Source organism: Anser cygnoides, chromosome 10, assembly GCF_040182565.1.
Source record: "Anser cygnoides isolate HZ-2024a breed goose chromosome 10, Taihu_goose_T2T_genome, whole genome shotgun sequence".
Taxonomy (NCBI): Eukaryota; Metazoa; Chordata; class Aves; order Anseriformes; family Anatidae; genus Anser; species Anser cygnoides.
In genome coordinates, this window is record NC_089882.1 from 6,141,719 (window position 1) to 6,160,775 (window position 19,057).

The 19,057-nt window shown below is 40.2% G+C and overlaps 1 protein-coding gene and 1 long non-coding RNA gene across 8 annotated transcripts in view; one reads left to right on the forward strand and one right to left on the reverse strand.

Annotated features, from left to right (window-relative positions):
- Window positions 1-19,057, forward strand: part of PDZRN3 (PDZ domain containing ring finger 3) — a 133,567-nt gene that overhangs the window by 70,169 nt on the left and 44,341 nt on the right. The window lies entirely within an intron of this gene.
- The window catches only part of LOC106035457 (uncharacterized), a 132,023-nt gene that overhangs the window by 7,460 nt on the left and 105,506 nt on the right, over window positions 1-19,057 (reverse strand). For all 7 annotated transcript variants that reach the window (XR_010833941.1, XR_010833943.1, XR_010833939.1 and 4 more), the window contains 7 exons: window positions 12,897-13,007; window positions 11,193-11,289; window positions 8,080-8,233; window positions 2,477-2,633; window positions 1,735-1,963; window positions 1,243-1,394; window positions 33-648 (listed from right to left, as the gene is read on the reverse strand). This is a non-coding gene — a long non-coding RNA (uncharacterized lncRNA). The remainder of the gene's footprint in view (window positions 1-32; window positions 649-1,242; window positions 1,395-1,734; window positions 1,964-2,476; window positions 2,634-8,079; window positions 8,234-11,192; window positions 11,290-12,896; window positions 13,008-19,057) is intronic.

A 19,057-nucleotide genomic window follows, 5' to 3' on the forward strand; every position in this document is an offset into this window, starting at 1 on the left:
GCTGCTGAGCATTTTCAGCTAGTTTTTATTACCTTTTCAAAATTGTATCTTTTCATGGACTGAAATAAAGTTTAATGAATTGATCTTGTTCTGAATTTTTTAAGGCAGGAAATAAATCTTCCAGTTGCTTCCAGTCACCTCTTGTCCTGCCACTATCCCGTGTCCTGGCTGTTCTGTAATCTTCTTTTCATGTTTGTTAGACAATTCGTCTCACTTAGCTTGTGTCCAATCCCTGCTTAAGGCTGTGGCAAATAAAACAAGAGTAGGTACAAAGTCATGCCAAAAACTTGAGCTAGGAACAGGTTTCGGGTTGAGTCAGCATGTGTCGGGGTTCAGCAAGCTGGTGTTTTTCTGGGGTGGCTGCCATCCTGTGCCTCAGCAGCTAAGCATTTGCTTTTCAGACAGTGCAGGTGTAAACCCGTCTCCATTAATTCAGTGGCAAAATTCCCATCACCTTCAGGGAGACCACGGTGCCTTCTCGAGTCTCTGGGCTCACTGGTATTTCTTCTGTCTGGTGTGCTGTGCCAGCGCTTGGCGTTTCTTTGTTTGCTGGGGCTTATTTGATACAACAGCTATTGTTCTATGTTAAGCCCTTCTTTTTTTTTCCACTTTTATGGTGCTTCCATCCATACCAAAGGGGTACCTTTACTAAAAAAAAAATAAAATAACACATTTACCATGAAGACAAAGTAGGTCTCAAGTCCCTTTTGATATGAAGTAAAACTTCGACATATAAATTGAAGGGCAGGCGCTCGAAGCCGTATCTAGAAGACACCAAGGTGAAATAAGCTTTCAGAGCGATGAGGAATGGCACAATTCCTCACGACGGCACGGTGACTCTGAGGCACAGCGGTGGTTCAAAGGGCACGAACACGTTCAGTGTCGCTGTTATTCTTTCTCTGCCGCGCGGGTAAAAATGAGACAAGCTGCACGCATTTCTGTCAGTGGTCATGAAGGAAGGCTGAGTGAAGAGCGTGCCTTCTGAAGCACTGATAAAAGGACTTGTTTGATGTTTTTTCTATATGATGGCTTCCTATATTTTTATCAGTGCTGTTTCTTAGCCAGATCCACTCTGTTCTTACAAATGACTTAGTTTTCTTTGTCCCTGCATGCTTGAGGTAGATGCTGATGACACATGAAGAATAAACGTATAAGCTGAATTCACTAACAATTACCTTCTTTTTCTGCATTTAATGTTTTATGTTGCCGTGCTGATAAAAAGTACCTAAATGTTTGCCTTACCAAATCACAGCCGAGTAGATTTTGAGGTAAGTCAGTCAGCACTGCAGCCTCATCCCATGGCGTGGGATGTCCACCTCTGCGGGCTGGGAGTGCAGCCCCCTGGGCAATGAGATGTGCCGAGCCTGAAGCAGTTGAGCCCATCCCAGAGTTACCTACACCGAGGGAAACAAACGCAAGTTTGTTTTAAATGGATTAGTTGAACTTCACTAAATGCTTGTGTCGACATTCTCATCTGGAATTAAAGCAGCCTTAATTCAGTTTCATTCACTTAGAAAATTGATTAACTGTAGGGACAGAGCATTGCAAGCAATAATATTACCAGAGCTTAATGAGTGACCATTCATCAGCTGCCCCTCGATAACTTCTCGCCTGTAAGCTCCCCCTTCTGCACAGTTGCAGAGTTTTGCCATGTAATTGCTACGGGCTGCCAGCCCGCGCAGCGCCAGGACAAGCAGTCCGGCTGGCAGGCAGGCATCTGTACATCTCGATTACCTTGACATCACACCCGTCCTTCTGAGGTTGAGACAAGCCCTGACTCTGGCTTAGCCCCGTAGCGTGGTCTTCGGGAAGGAAGCTGCAGGACCTTGGGGCGTGCTCGCTCCAGCCCTGCGTGACTCTGGAGATGCAGAGGCTCTGGAGGCAGCGGTGGCACATTTTGGGTAGATGGCACGTAGCTGCCCCTATAGGGACAGTCTAGCTTGGCAAGCAAGGTGCTGTTTTCCTGTAATTTAAAATCTCTACAAAGTTGACTACACAATGAAACAACCATTCTTGAGTTATACAATTTAACGTAATTATCAGCCTAGGCGAGGGAATTAAGATGAACAAGTAACAAGCAAGCACTCTGCAGGGTTTTTCAAATCATTGTAAAGTTTGGAAAATTGGGCCCACTGTGTCTATTACCCACTTCATAACACAGTCATAACTAGCTTGTTTGGTTTGTTACACTGCTGGATACTCTCATGGATCTTAAAGCCTGGCCAATTGTTTTATTTATTGGTTATTTTGTTGAATGCCACAGTAAAATGGAATAACTGGACTTTGTTTATAGTGCCAAAATATGTTTTCCTGAATGGCTGTTTTCAGCAGCCAGTGCAGTTAAGTAAACCCATGGTCTATATACCATGGAGAGATTTAGGATTGGTATTAGTTATTTGCTTCCCACATCCTCTTCACATTTAAAGCAAGTGAGGCACAATGGCTTTCAGATTTCACCACTTTCCTTTGCACTTACATTAAGATAGACTCCTTGTGCAGGGTTTTCTCCTCCTCGTGGTCAGCCAGACTCGCCAAGATACCCACCTTTTTGGCATAAGCTTGCTGATACAAGAGCAAGCGAGCTCTTTAGGAAGGCATTGTGGGGTTTGGAGAACCATTTGAGCTGCGCTAGCCTGTAGATTAAAAGATGCTCTGTCAATCTGTACATTGAACCAACTTTTCACTTCACGTGGTAGAGTCCAGCTTCAGATAAGCTGAAGAGGTCTGAATTCCAGAGATTGCTGATATCTAATGTACATGAACAAGTCTCTCTAAGTTGCTGAGCACAAGTGCTCTGTCTCTTTCTGATGCTCTTTCCCAGACTTTCTGCAAACATCACAAGTAAACCAATTCAAGAAATGGAGGTTCTTTGATCGGTAAGATACAGCCATACAAAATCACATTCACACATGCAACAGAGGCAATTTAGAGGAAAAACAAGAACAACATAGTTAGGAGTAGCTGACATGGCGGAGGCATAGGATGTAGATGTGAAAGGCACATGAGGAGAGAAGGGGGATTATAAGCAGAGAAGCAGTAATGTAGGTTGTGGAAGAAGCAAGGACACTGGTGTTTTAATTAGGTAAAACTGACAGAATTAGTTGCTTCTTATGAAAGCCACCATAGGATTCATTTTTTTTTAAATTTATTCAGCTCTCCTTTCATGCACCAAAAACCTGCTTCTAGTTAGGCTGTATGAAATTTATCATTTTAAGTGAAAACATTCCAGTAAATCACCTCTTTCCCAAGCTTGCCCCTTCCCCAGAACTCACCAAACATCAAAACACAAACGAGGGGGAGAAAAATGAATCTAACAAGAAGCCTGCTAATGTGTTCGTGTGTGTTGCTTTAAAACAGCCACTGTGGGGTCTTTGCCATTATCTGTGGAAGGCATATAATTGTGGAATTTTTTAAAGGTCCCATCTGGCTCCCCAATACATTTACTCTTAATTGTGAAAAAGCAGGGGTATTCTTGCCTCTCATTAGTATAAGCCTACTTGCCGTAGTTTCTTTCTCGTAACAACATAGGTCAAAGAGGAGGCTCCTTAATGAGAATCTTGGTAACATAAACAGGAAATATAGATCATTTTATCTTCCTTTGCTACTCAAAACTTCATACTCAAAATGAAAACACTAATTTTTATTTTTATTTGTCTTTCTCTTGGGCCTTTAATCTATTAAGCAGGGCAATTATAGAATGCATTTTCATCATAAGTACTCCCATTTATGAATTAATTTACCAGCATAGGAGCCAGGAACTAAAGGACAATATAATTTTAATTCTTTGGTTTTATCTCTGGAAACAGTTGTTTTCACTTCTTCAGCCCTCAAATTAGGTGGAAAGGAAGAATTGTGTTAAGTTAAAACTTAGATGATCAAAAAGAAGAGCAGGGCACTTCAAATTTCTGTCAACATGTATTTTATGCATCGTCTTCATATAGTCATACTGAAGCCAAAATATAACAAATAGCTGCATTTCCACTGTATGCTGGGAAAGAAGAAAAAGAAAATCTGTTTCAAGATTGCTCTTTTATTTCATACATCCTCAAAAGCACACATGTTTAGGAGGTGCTTATCAATTGTGCCATGCAATTACTAAGCTAGGTTATGTGGGAGAAATAGAAATAAAATCAAATAATCCCTCTTCTAGCTTACTTATGCTGCAATTCAACCTACATTTCTTGGCTAGCAAAACCTGGCGCCAGATGGAGTGAGCTGCAAAGTCAGCTGAGAACCGGGGAAGAGCGTTCAAGTTGAAGCTGGAAGACTCGGGCAAGGTTAGCTGGTTTAGGCGCATTGCTCTTCTCTCACGCAACCCCACGTGGCATGTTGGTTAGAGCTCGGCTGCTCAAATTGAAGCTCAGGTGTTTGCTGTCCCGTCTCAGTTTCGTGCACACACTCATTTGCAATCCGAGCGCAGCACTGTTTGTCTGGTGTCACAAGCAGCAGCTTGCGTTAGCGAGGCTCACAAGCTGCTTGCGCAATCCTTTCCTTCAGCTCAGGTGCTGTTGCCATCGTAGGGCTGCTTTCCTTCAAACCGAGAGTTAAAGAAGAGTTCTTTAACTAAAACTGACTCTCCTGTGAGGACATGCCAGAATGCTGCCTATCGTGAAAAGTTTAATACAAAAAAGTTTCCATATGTTTCTTATGCTTTTGTTGATCCTAGGATATGAAGCAATTGAAATAATATATATTGAGTTGTTGCATATTTATTACTCAGTGTAGAGGTGTTTTTTGTTTGTTTGTTTCTTTTTAAGTGCTGAAGGTGAGAGAATTAATCCACTAGCATCTGGGGAATATGAAGTTTCACAAACAGGATTGCACACATGTTCCTCCATTGCGCTGCATTTCAGTTTAACTGATTGGGAATGCTTTAAACACAGCACGTTAGTTACAGAAAGCTTATCTGAGGACGATCAGGCGTGCTATGGAAGCCACTTGCTAAAGCAAGCAACTGAAGTGAAAGGTTAGAGAATGGCCAAAACCAGCACTGCAGCTGTCAACTTCTAGCTTTAGAAATATAGATCTGGATCCAAAAATTACAATTAAAGCTGATGTCTTCACAACATGTATCTTTATAGGTACATCTAGTTTGTAGAATACAAAGTACCTCACTATGTAAAACTGTCTTGTCTTCACTATGTACATTGACTTGGAAATAACTACAAAATTGATTAAGTCTACGTACACTACATCGCTCTTAATTTGTCAGGATCGAACTAACTCAAAGCACGTATTTTCTGCATACCTCATGTATGTGTGCTATGAAAATTCAAACCTGAAGGTTGCCTGTGGCTTGATAGCAGAGAAGGTAAAATTTTGCATGAAAAGTAGTCTTCCTTTTGGATGAAAAAATTGTCTTTGAATGTTCTCATTTGGATATTTAAAACAAATGTGTTCCCAATCAAATGGCAATTTAATTGAGTTGAAATTAAATGCTAAATACAACAGCTATAGATTTTTAATATTCTCCTTCATATCACTGCCCTTTAGCATAAAAGTAGGTTATTATCACTTTGGGGAATGGGATCATCCCAAGAAATCAAGTGGCAAAATCTTACCAAAGTCACTTCTTCTCGGGCATTTAATTGAAGAACTAAGTACACAATCACTGCATGCATTTTCATAAAGCTACTCCAGGGATGGTATGTGAAAATAATTTATGTCTGCTTTATGCAAGGTCATTAGTGCTCATACAGAACACTAATAATGACACTAAATCGTCTCATATAACATTTAGCTTGTTAGCATAATGGAGTGTTTTGGTGAAAAAAAAATAATTTAATGGCAAAGGCTGTATCTTTGGAAACAGTACTTAAAGGTTGCTGATGTTTTGACAGAATTATTTTTTGTGGGATGTTTAGCCTGTAAGTGAACTGTAAAAAAAAAATATATATATATATATAAGTTAAATTTCTGTACAGTTTTGAGCAATTTTTCTTTTGGAAATAAAAACAACTGTACCCATTAAGTGAAACAGCTGTGCACTATAAGTTTGTTTCACCTCATGAGGAGGACTTTTTTTTTTTTTTTTGTCATTCTTTGATTTTGTGCTGCAACATTCTTTACGGATGATTAGAGCATGCAGCTGAAACACAAGACTTTATCATGCATACCTTCACAAACACAGAATAAGAACCAGACTTTGCCCTGAAGGATTAAAATCTAGGCAGATAAGTAGGATGAAATCTTAAAATTGAGGCAGAATGATCTCTTCCTAAAATATGAGGAAGAAGTAGAACTGATACAGAACTTGGTATTAAAAGAACAAACTTTGTAAAATAGAAATGGCTAATTTCATTCGTTCAATTTAAAACTCCCCAGAAGCTTTAACTTCTTTTTGCACATAGCCATCAGTACCCCAAGTAATTCAGCATTTTCCTTCTACTTAAGTTGCAAAAGCAAAGTGTTGCTTGCTTGACTGGCCCAACCTGAGCAGTTCGGTCTGGTAGGTAGACTCATTGCATCCCCACACATACAGACAGCATTACTTGCTTTGAAATTCGTAATGGAATTGGTCTAGTCTAAAAATACTGCAGCTAATACTTGCATAATAATCTAGCCTTTAGGGTACTCAGAAAGAAACCTAAGTGCAGTACTCTCCTCAAAGTCCACACTATCCACCTAATAAGTGCCTTATCCTGTTGTACAGGTCAAGGGAAAGAAAATGCATTTACTCTCTGTCCTGTTGAACTTGTGACTGTCACTGGGTCAGATTCTTCCTAGTCTGGATCTTCTTGCATCTCTCTCATGGTTATACTCATCATCATTTGTATTTATTCTTCAAGAAAAAATAATGTAGCATAATGGCGTGAGTGTTGCACTGAACCTGTTGGGGAGCACGGATAGCGTACAGACATCTTCAGTTAAGCTTTGCTCGCTCGGCCCCATGCACATGGTGGAATGTCCTCCTCCCACCCCGTCCTGTGCTTGCAGGACAGAAACGGCAATTACAGGGTGTTTGCGACATGCACTCACTGGGCCTGTCTTACTCATATTAGACTGGCTGTAAAAAGACATCATCTGCTAGTTATATTCATACAACGCAAGTAATAGTAACACCGTTAATATGCAAGGCTCTGTGTCTTCTTATCCATTATCTCAGCCTTTTTCTTATAAGCATACATATCCGTCACTACCTGGCAGCTGTATCCGCTCATCCGCTCTTCCTTAAGACTATCCATATTCACTGATTAAGATAAAATTTTGTGGACAAAAGCTGCAAAGCAGCATCTCACATGCTGTTTATTGTTAAGGGGATATTTAATAGCTTTTAAATTCATTTAAGAAAATGGGAGCAGTGAGTCACATGTAATTATTCCCAGATAGATCATTAATTACTCGATAAAGTTTCTACATAATGCTGCCTTTTGCTTTTTTTGCCATAATGATGGGCTATTTCTCATTTATCTCAGTTTGCTTGTCAGTTATTCCAGTTCCCTTTCATCCCCTATCTGTGATATGTATGTAAATATTACAGATTGAGATTGATAAAGGTTTAAGAAAAGGCTGTTGCTTTATTGGATTACAGAAGAGTTTATGAGAAACTCATTTGATTATTGTGTTACAATGGTATCATTTGCACCAACACACGTATGGCTGTTTTGGTACCTAAATGGTAACTGCATTTTTCGTAGGTTTGTAATTCAGCTTTAGAAATTTTAGTTTGAAAATGCCAAACATAGACACCAATTAAAAAGTACATTTGAAACTAAAATTGCTCCTTTTAAAAGTTCACCTGATGACACGAGGCTTGTCTTCATTTAATCACAACTTTAGATGAAGTCCTCTGAACTTTAATGTACTGGAAAGAAAGTGAGGTTGCGTGTACCACTGACCATATATGTTCTTAAAGAGCACTCAGTAAAGAGGCTCTAGCAAATCAAGGAGTTGGATTTGCCAATTTACATGACATCTAAATTGACTTGTTCTCCTTCCTCTCTTTTGAGACCCAGCCTTAAATGCTCAGAAGGAAGGAGAAACATGAGAGGCTGAAATTCAAGGAAAGGTCATTGTTCTCCCTCTGTTTCCATTACTTTTACTGTTGAACTGATGGGGCTATCCCGTGGCAACGTGTACCTTTTGGTGCTGCCTGATCTGGCAGTCAGAGGGCTGACAGCTTGATGATGCTCTGTAACCAGCACGCGGTGTCTTCGTCCCAGCCCTCTGGTGCACCCCGAGGATGTAATGCCTTACTAGGCACAGCTCCCAGCAGCAAATACCTGGAGAAAACCTGAAACAGAGTAGTGATAACTTGCTCAGTAGCAGCTGGTGAACTCTGGGAATAAATTTATCCTCCTCCATAAACACTTGGACATTTATGAGCGTAGGCTGCGTTCATTCTCTGGTACACCCAGTGCTGTTGTGAGGTTATTACTAAGTTATTATTATCCTGCCAACTAAAACACATCTAGCTGAAACATTTTAGATTAGCTTTACTCTTCCACATTACACTCTTTATTTCTCCATAAATAAACAAAAATAAAAGCACTACCACAGGAAAGCATAGAGAGCTGAACTCACATCCCTGTGTTTGAGTCCTGGCTGTTCTCAGTGTCCCAAAGATTGCGTGCTTGCCCTGCGGCAGTAGATCATTACAGCCTTACCATGAGGGACACGTTGCTGTTAGAGTAATCACTTCACAGTGTTTTTCCTCAAAGAAGATAGAAAGGATCATCTGCTGTCTTGTGAACTGATAACAAGACAATCCTGTTTGTTCCATTATTGCCATACATCTGCTCTCAATTATTCTGCAGTTAACTTAGTGCAAAACTTGGTGGGATGTATGTCAGCAGCAAGTCTTAAAACTGTCTGCAGAAGCTAAACAAAGCTTAACAAAGTTAAACACTTGAAAAGATGCCCAGTCATCGTCACCAAGAACCAAGCTCAGCTGTCTGTCCAAGCATCGGGCATCTCAGGACTGAACGAGAAGCCGGAGCAGACAGTGACTGTCCCAGCACCTTCCAGGCAGAGCGGAGAAGGAATACATACGGTTACAGGGCTTGTGATGAGGTCAGCTATTCAGTCTGTAGTGTTGGTTGTAGCACTTCTGCAATCTTGGTTAAAAAGTAGCTGCCTGCTTCTCCGTGGTTGTTTTAAGTGCCAGAATTGTTGGGTAGATGCCCTGGTACCGGGGGATTTATAACGTCTTGCAAATGTGTTGGTCAAAATGAAGATTCAGAAAGTCAGATACAAAATTAATTCTTTCTGCAGCACAGGTGTATGGTATAATGGTGAATTTATATAGCCATATAAATGGAATACAGCATCAACCCTAGATAATGGAGCTAGAAATATTTCTTGTTTGCATCACTGATGTTCAAATACTGAGGAACATTGGCAGTAAAATGGGAATTAGCTCAGACCACCAGCTGAACCCTAAATTTGTATTCTTGCTTGGGGAGTTAATGCAAATACACCTCACCAGGCTACCCAAGATTGAAGTATATTTCATATTTCCTGGTCAAAGTAATGTTATTTGGAAAAATAATGAAAAAGGAATTTGTCTCACAGGGGGCTGAGGAACTCGCCAGCCTGGGGAAGCAATCTGCTCAGGCTGTGGCACTGAGGATGTTAACCCAGCCCTCCACAAATTACGTTCCTATCAGCCACGGAGATAATCTATGATGTAGTGTGGTGTGGTCACAAAATAAACCGAGGGGAACATCTGAATTTCTAGACTCTTTGATATTTTCTTCAGGTTCTCATGGGATGCGTGTGCTCCCCAGAGCCTGATGTGAAGGCGTTTGAAGTCTACAGAAATCTTTCTATTGACTTCATAAAGCTTTGGACTAGGCTTCTAAGGGGATGGGTGTAGAAATGTGCTTCATATCTCTGGATCAATGTCATAAGCTTTCCTTGCCTTTAAAGGAAAAGCTCTGTTTTTAGAGAAACACAGTACAATATAGAACAGCCAGAAACACAGCAAACGTTCTCCCTTATCACTCCATACAACTTGGAAACGTGTCGTTTTGGAGCAACAGGCTAATACTGCCACACTTTGTTTAGCATCTTGGCTATGTTTTAGGATACTGATTGCTGTGGGATTTTAATGCCATTCCCAGATCCTGATCTAGGCCCACCCACCGCCGTCCCACAGGACAGTCAGTGACTGGCTCAGCAGCTGGAATGCTGACCTGGGATAAATCAAACCCAGAGCCCTGAGATAAAACACCTTTTCCAGCTGCTGGCCTACCAATCAATACATGTTTTTATTGCCGTTGCATTTAACGTGTGGGACTTCACAACTGATTAGCAAAACTCTCTTGTAAGAGGAGCAGAACTTTCCAAAATCATATTTATGGAACTTGTGTAACATAGCCCTTTTGTACATGAGAAGATGTGTGGTACACAACTCCATCTGAAGGGGGAAAGTGTTTTATATATTTCATGTTAATGACTGCAATACACCTAGTAACAACTTATACAAATTTCACCTTTAAATGTTCTAAATATGTCACTGTAAAAAACCTACTTTGGAAATATAGAAAGGGTCTAAACGTTTTATTGTAACAATATATCTGTCATTTTATGAAACGAGCTGTTTTAGTCCTGATTCGGTACACTCAGAAGGCAATGAACATAATAATGGCATTTGCTACATGCTTGAGACTGGAAGAAAAGCATAGGGTTGAGCCATTTTGACGCAGCCATCTTTTCTCTTGATTCATTTCCAAAAAATAAGCAAGGGACTATATTTACCATTGTCAATAATATATGATATATTATTTCTTATATGTCATTGTATAGAAAGTGGGTTTGGTGACTTAAATTTACATTCCAGTTTTAACAGGAGGAGAGTTGTGATATAAATTATTTTTCATTGAAATGGTAATGGTTGATGTGTTAGAAAACAGTCCGTGTTGTATAACCCTTTCTAAATAGTGCAATAATATTTGATAAATATTTGTTAAATCTTTTTAATTGCAGTTTTGTCTTAACTTCATTAGTTCTTCAGAACCAGGCTTACTACTTCTTTCTTTTTCACTTCCTAGAAGAGATGGCAGTAGGAAATGAAAGAAAAGGCTGCTTTCTTTTTTTGAACCTGAATGTAAAGGTAGAGGCTATTTACATTTTACTGATGGAGATTAAAGCTTTGGTGTTGGAACTTTCTGGCCCACATTCTCCAATACCAGGCAAGCTGAATTTGGCATAAGCCCAAAGAGGGAAGAGCAAATAGGGGTTACAGCTACCTGGAAGTCCTCTCTGATCTCAGCGTGGTCCTGCTGACAGTGCAAAAGGCTGTTGTACCCACCGGCTTCTTTCACACCCCCCGACTCATCACTCTTCCTAGAATAGATCAAAAAAAATTTCCGTTTTAGTGGTTCATAAATAAGTACATAACCATAGCACTCCCCAGACCAAACGTATCTATTTAATAGCTAGCCAGTGTAATTTTTAAAGGAATGAATTGATTCCATGTAGCAATAACAGTATTTGAACCTCTCAGAATACATATTTATACACAGAATGGTTTGCCCAAACATTGCTAGCACTGAACCCACAAACTGTATGGACTTACAGTCTGTATATATATATATTATATATATATTGAGAGCTGCTGGTTACGCTGAGGGCAGAGCAGGCGGCTACGAGAGCAGATGAAAGTTTGTCCCTGTTTAGGGACAGCAAGAGAAGACCCGACTGGCCTTGGGTAGTGGGATGATTGTGGGAAAGTCAGGGTTTGAACAAAGCTGTTAGGAAAATATTTGGAAGATTTTTAGAGACATTTCAAAACTATTTTTAAAATTAACTACTTAAAATGTTGAGTGTTTTGGTCCCGAAAGAGGAAAAGAAAAGGGCCGCCTGGATACCTGAAGGAGCAGGTGGAACTAGAAACTCGCCACACTTCAGACAAAGGACAAGGGTGTGGGAGCCCACGAGGAGGACCTGGGATCCAGGCTGCTCGTCAAGGAAGCGTTTCTTCTGCTTTAGAGGAGGATGCAGGGGGTGACCCGTTAGTCATCTCTAGCCCTCGGGCTGCTGGCTCTGCCACTAAATTAGGCCTTTTAAAATAAAGGAGTTCAATGTAGATACCTGGGAGGGGGATAGGGGTAAAGGAGGGCTGGACTTTTTCACATTTTTTCAGTCTTAAAACTTCTCCTAACCTCAGTATGGCCGATCTACTAATAACGCCACAATATATGTATTCCTATCAGACTTCCTATTGAACACTAGTCTAATACCTTTGCTTTCTTTATTTATGATGAGATTGTTTCCAGCTACTGTTAATTTATTTTACACAGCCCATGATGTAATCGTTAAGCAGTTGTAATGAAGATTGAAGGTTTAATAATGCCAAGTGTTACAAATTTCTATTTAATCATTCCTAAATCGATTAGTTACTTTCACCCAAATGCCGTGCCACTGAAACACAGAGAGCTAAAGATACAAACCGCTGTGGCCAGTGTTTGATAAATGTTATTTTGGTGCGGTGGTAATTGAGTTATTGAATTTACTCATCTTCCAAATGATGTTTGCATTGTCTCAGCCATATGTGTTTAGGGCCAGGGGAAGGTCATTAGGAGCTTCAGACCGGGGGCATGTTTGGGTTAAAGTGATTTTGAACAGCCAGTGTTGAGGTTAGTCAATTAAAAGAAATAGCACAGTGAGATGCTACAGAAGGGCATGTTATGGGCTGGTCAGCAGGGAGGTCCCAAAGGCCTGTTTAAAATAGTCCTAAGAATCTGTAAGTGAATGTCTACTCCTAGCCCCGGGCTCTTTAGCCCCTGACAAATTGCTGTGTGAGATGCCCTTCACTTAAAGCAGATTTCAGCTATAAACAAATGTCACACTCTCGTGGCTACGTATAGGACAAGCCGATAAAGGCCAAGATAATATATTAAATGATAATACCTTTTATATATATAAACACACCCTTAAATGAACTTCCTTACGAGAAGATGAAGGCTGCAGATGGGAAGCAGCAAATTCTTCAGGCCTGACTTTGGTGGCAGGGACAGTCCTGGGCTGGGCCAGTGGCTCGTGTGGCTCGTCACGGCTGAGCCCTGCGTGAAGATCGACACCACGTTCAGGGGATTATTACTTCGATAAGATAAAGCTGTTTCAGAGAGAGAATTCAACAGCTAATGTATTTATATCTACATCCTTGGACATAGAGCGTGTGAGTGCTTTGTTCCCCCCAGAGAGTGCGTCACTTCAATTAAAGACTGCATGCTGATGAACGCATCTCTGCTGATCAGCTTTGGCTGCAGTAGGTGGAAAGTTTCCCCTCAGAATTAGATAACCCTTTTTCTGAGTGACCAAACACCATTTTCAGCAGAGTTTGAATATCCAGTGATTGCTGCCTGCATTTGGAAACAGTGTAGGATTAAAAAGGAAGGAGTTTTGTCATTTTTCAGATGTTTATCAACAATCAGACTGTCAGAACCAAATAAGCAGGAGAAGCAGCCCTCCATGCTTCTCGTGTAACTGCAAACATTTTCAGGGACCTGATATCCTCTCCTCTGAGCAGTCACTGGGAAGAGCAAAGTCTCACTTAAGGTGAAAAATGGGCCCACTTTATTTCTAATACTCGGCTAGTGGCTGTATAGAGACCCTTCTTCAGCTCCAAACACTGGAGAGAGGCTCCTGCTCTCCAATTTTCTGGTGTGCATTCCTTAAAAAATCTATTGTTTTATAAATAGTGTTTTGTGTTTTATTTCTGTCCTCTAAACACTATTTAAATCAGAAGTAATAATTTCTAATCCTGTAAAATGCCCAAAGCTTAAATCAATAAACATTTGATGAATATATAGCTCGAGGACGTTCTGCGTGGCTGATAAATGCTCATTGTGGGAGTGTCTGGCAGCTTTTGTGGTTAAACCTTTGCTTTTATACAATTAAATGGGCGACTCTTTCAACCACTGGACACACTCTTAAATGCTAATTGCACAAGGAGTCGGAGAGCTTGTTGTAGGCAAATGAAACAAAGACCTTTTCCTTGGTGCCAGTAAATGAGCATCTAGAGCCGGGGTCATCGGGCTCTGGTTCACCAGGGGTCCCAGGAGCAGAGGGCTGTTAGGGCACGCTGCCCAGGTCCCCTGCGACTTTTGGGGTCCCCCCCCAGGCTGGGTGTGAGGTGCCCCTCTGATTGTCCACCCAGCTGCCTGGCCGAGGGTGCTGCCCCGCAGCCAGCCGCTGTGGTGGCCGCGGAGGGAAGGGAAGGGACGGGATGGGACAGGACGGGACAGCCACCTACTGCTGCCCACCCCAGAAGGGTGTTCTCTGTCCAGTGCTGTGTAGCAGCTGAGACGTTTTCAGCCTCCTCATTTACTCTACCATATGCCAAATTTATAAAATCTTGTTCATTTTTTTTCTCCCTTTAGCCAAAGACAGCTCTTTAGGAGAGAAATATGGAGCTGACAATTACACCGCTTCCTGCTGTGAATAAACTGTAGGACATCCCTAGCCATCAGGCTTTACAGGGAGACCTAAGAAGTATCTTTAGCCTTTCTTCCCTGTGTTGATGAAGTTACAAAGTGAGGCACAAGCAGTTTGACTGTAGCATTAGAAATCAACCAGGGAGAATATCCCGTTTTAATGTACCGTAGGTCTTGTGTGCTGACTTCTGCATTGCTCAGGCAGAAATGATGGAAACAAAGTGGGAGAAAAGGAAACACTAATTGTTATCTCTAATGATCACTGGTAAACAAAGCATTTAGAGATTCTGGGTATTTATTTTCTGTATTGCTCTAGCCACAAATGTCACCCAGGACCGCATCTCACATGACAAGGAACAATTAAATGAAAATGTGTCCAGGCTATGCCCCTGCCAAACTGAATCATGACCCTTCTTTTGGCAGCCTCGTGCATGAATCCACCCCTTGGGGAATACCAGGCAGTAGCTGATTTGCCAACTGACGTGACACATACATTTTTTTATGCATGTATGTCATGTCAGTGACATTACGCAGTCACTGAAAACAGAGCTTATGTCTCAGCATAATGCTCTATTTTTAATATTGCTTAAACGTTCAGAGATGAACAGCAAGGTCCAAGGAGAAAGGCAGCATCTCTTCATAGGCATTTGCTTTGTTCCAAATCAAAATTCATAGCCATTTGATTTTAAAATACACTGTACAATATACACAGATGTAAGTGTATTAAATTACCTAGTTTGAATATAAACAGCTGCGGATATAGTAGCTGAGAGCACCTGGGGAGTTGTATTCTACAGACATAGGATTTTCTGTACAATTCATTCAATTATAGCGTGAAATGTGTCTAAAAGAGTTATTTGAAGGGCTTTTGTTCTCCTGCACAATATCTGCCTCCCACTCCCTTCTTTCTTTTGTACGGAAGCCCCAGAACACAGTCCAGAAAGGGAAGAAGACGTAAGAAGCATCTTCTGCCAAGGAAGGCCACGCGGCTGCACAGCCAAACAAACTTAGCACGCCACTTCCAGTACGCTGGTGCGTTAGAGGAGGTTTGAATAACTGTCTTGTCTATGTAACATACAGCTATTCATTTGAATTCAGCTTGTTTATATTTCCTCCATAGCAAATATTTTCTTTATTTCAAATAAAGACAACTCACTAGCTAAAGGAACATCGCAATGATTTATGGATGAAAGCACAATAAAGCCAGTGAGAAGCTTTGTACAGAATCACATCTGATCTATGGAAATGCCTATTTCATTTATCTAGCTGTAGCTACAGGTTAGCTTGTTCCAACTGCCTGATCAGCTTGGCATCAGCTTGCATTTATACCACACCTGAACTGGGGTTCGGTGGCCTGAGCATGGAAGTTTAGTGGCATTTAGGCACTGTGGAGTATCTGGCCTGGTCTCCAGGTACTGCTTGAAAGGGCTGCAGATCCTCCTACGTCCTGCATCCTATCTGTCAGCTCAGTCCTTCGTTTGTAGTATGGCTGTTATATCAGCTGAAGATCAGATTTTAAGCATTTGCTTTATTTAAAGATCATCTCAGATCTTTAAATCTCCCCCTTTTTTTTCTGCCTTTACAGAAAGGTACTTTCTGAAACCAGATCTGAGTCAGTGGGATAGCATTTTCCAGGCATCCTATGTTTCTCCTTGCTAAAGGATGCTTGCAGCACAAGAAAGGCCAATAAATGCAGATTTGGGTTTTGAAAAATACAATCGTCAACTACTTCAGACAAGAGAGGAATCATAATATATTCTCAAATTTATAATTTGTCATTACAGCCATTAAAGTCCAACATAATTCCTTTAAGATAATCCATCTATTTTTAAGTGAACTGTTGCTGATATTAATCAGCAAGGAAGGTGCAATAATCAGCTGGGATCATTCTACAGACATGAAAACTCCTACTGTTGATTAAGCATAATGTTTACCATAAAAAGTCCCAAGCCCTAGTACTTCAGTACTCAAATGTATCGCTGCTATTTGCAGTTGTTCCAGAGTAACCTTCTGTCCATCTAATACAGTGGCTGGGTCTGTATCTTTCTACAGTTATAGTGCAAGACAACATTAATTTTAACAAAATCCTAATATGAATAATCCTAATAAGAAATGTTTCTTCTTTTCAACAGAAGTTCATTTCTGCAGTTGTTGATGACATAGCTTAGGACTTTCCAGGACAAACTCCTCAAAGCTGAACGGTTTTTCAAAGCCAAATACAACTCAAAGACATTTAATACAAGCAGTTGTTCAATTTATCGTATCTTGGAGTACCAACACTTTTAATAAAATTAATAAATAGGCACCCCATGGCAAGCAGGATTAAATTACCTCTTTTTTTCCCCCTAATTAGACTTCAGACAATGTTATATTATGTGGTTAAGGGAAAGGAACTTTGCTTCAGATTTCAAAGTGGTGAATCTCAGTTTAATTCTGCTAATGGCAGCTAACACAGATGGCTAAAAAGAGTAATTATCTTCTTTAGCTTTCTGCCACCTGCCACAAGTGAACTGTTTTCTTTAATTGCTCAGAATTACTCTTAATCACTCAAAACAGATACTTAAATCCTAGTCACATATTGCAACTCAAGAGCAAGATTTTAACCCTAAGCATGTGACTTAAGAAATTACCATCATGACCAAGAGTACAATGCTGGCTATGTGCTGTGACAGTTGAAAAGATTAATCCTTTGTCTTCCAGGTAGGAGGAAAGTTTGCAGGCTAATCGTAAAAGTCCTGTAGTCTGATCCAAGTAATTACTAGAGCAACCAAAAGGCTATATCCGCAGTAGCAGGAAAAAAAAAAAATCACACAATTTCTTCCTGCTGATATGCTTTCTCTAACAAATGGTTACTTGTAAAAGCCACAAAATCAAATAGACTTATCTTAAAAATGACTTGCTCAACAACTTAAAGATGTAACGTTAAGTATATCTGAGTGATGAGTCAAAGCTTTTTTAGGTTCTTGACGACATATTTTAACAGAGATAATAATCCTATTTCCATTGGGGCAGCATTTTGAGTTAAATTGATGTTGGGCATTTAAAAATCCCAACACGACACCTCTTGGAAGTTTCTGACAATATTGTATTTTATAATAGCAATTCCTGCCCCCCCACCATTCAGAGATGATGTATTTTTTGGAAGAACAGTAAGTCTTCCCTTTCTTCTTTATTTCTCCTCCTGATAACTAAACAAGGACAAATTCAGACTCTGCAGAAGATCTGAGAAGTCATCTCTTTAATTCTGCTCACCGACAGCAAAAATCATCTTTAAGCTGAATTACCACCCTAAGCTGAAAAAGCACTAATGCAAATCCTGAGTTCTAGATAAAGTGATTGTAAGAGAAAGGAAAAAACATCAAACTCACTGTTCCATGAATTGCAAAGTCAGTAACTCTCCATCACCATTTCTCCGAAATTTGCTGGAGAAAGTTCACAACAGAGTTTATACACAAGGAGATAAGAGGAAAATAAATTCTTTGATTTTAAATGAAAGCCAAAACCAGGAGCAAAGTTTCACTTCTCAATATAAAACTATTTTACTCCGTAGACGTTATCTGTACTGTATGTATTACAACTTTTTGAGAACACATTGTTTTTCAAAAATTATTCCATGATTTTGAAATGAGATAGACTTACAAAGACTGCAGTTTAGCATCTTTGTGCTGTTACAGCTTTGTGTCTTTAAAGGTGTGAGTGGCAGGGGGAAAGGAAGGCCATTGGAACCACAGACCTGGAACACAGCCTTTAGAAGCTTGCATTTTTCACCAACCTATGGAGAAACAGAGCCCTAGAATATGAAATTAGCACTGGCTGATGAACTCCATAGAAAAGTATTTCTGAACTTGATCTTTATGGATTTTCATTATCTACGGCACTAATGTTGTATCCCAGAGCCTGGCGCTGTGCTCCAACTTAGTGAGATTTTCTGTATAAGTGCCTCTGACTGCTCCGACTGCCGCTTCTGAGACAGCCTCAGCTGTATAAAGAGCCCATGAGTAGGTGTGTGAAAAAAAAGGGTCTGACTGCATCATTTCCCCTGTGAAAGTTAGAGTAATAGCAGTGAAAGTTAGAGTAATAATAGTATTTACCTTTGTTACTTGGTAAATAACAAACTATTATTGGACAATTATAGTAAAGGTCAAAGTCGGCTTTCTTTTTTTCCCCTTTAAGAAACATGCTCGCGCTGGTTTTAGCTTCAGTTAAAAAGTGCTTTTCATAAAGTCGTGTAATATATCAAACAGTTGAATGGATCAAAGCTTATGACACTAACTTAATTTAACTGTAAAAGATAAGAGTTCTCCAGTGGAGCTTGCTCAAGTATCCTTGTTATCATCTGGCTCCAGCTTTCATGTTTGTTACAATAGTAATAATAAGAATCGTTCATAAAATGCAGATATTTTCTTATAAATATTGTCGCGGTGACAATAGGTTTTTTTAATCAACTCTAGCAGTGGCCAGCGAATGCTCGCAGTGTTTTGTTGCCAGTAGCACACGCTGCTCACAGGAAATGAAAATAACAGCAGAAGGAGGAAAGATTAAATGCAATCAATGCTTCACTGTACAATAAGTAACAGGCTTTCGGAGTTTTAATGGACTAAATAGTGTAATGTGTTTGGTTTGGTAACCGCAGAGTTTAATCAAGTATTTTTAAATTTTTAAACAGGAAATGGCCT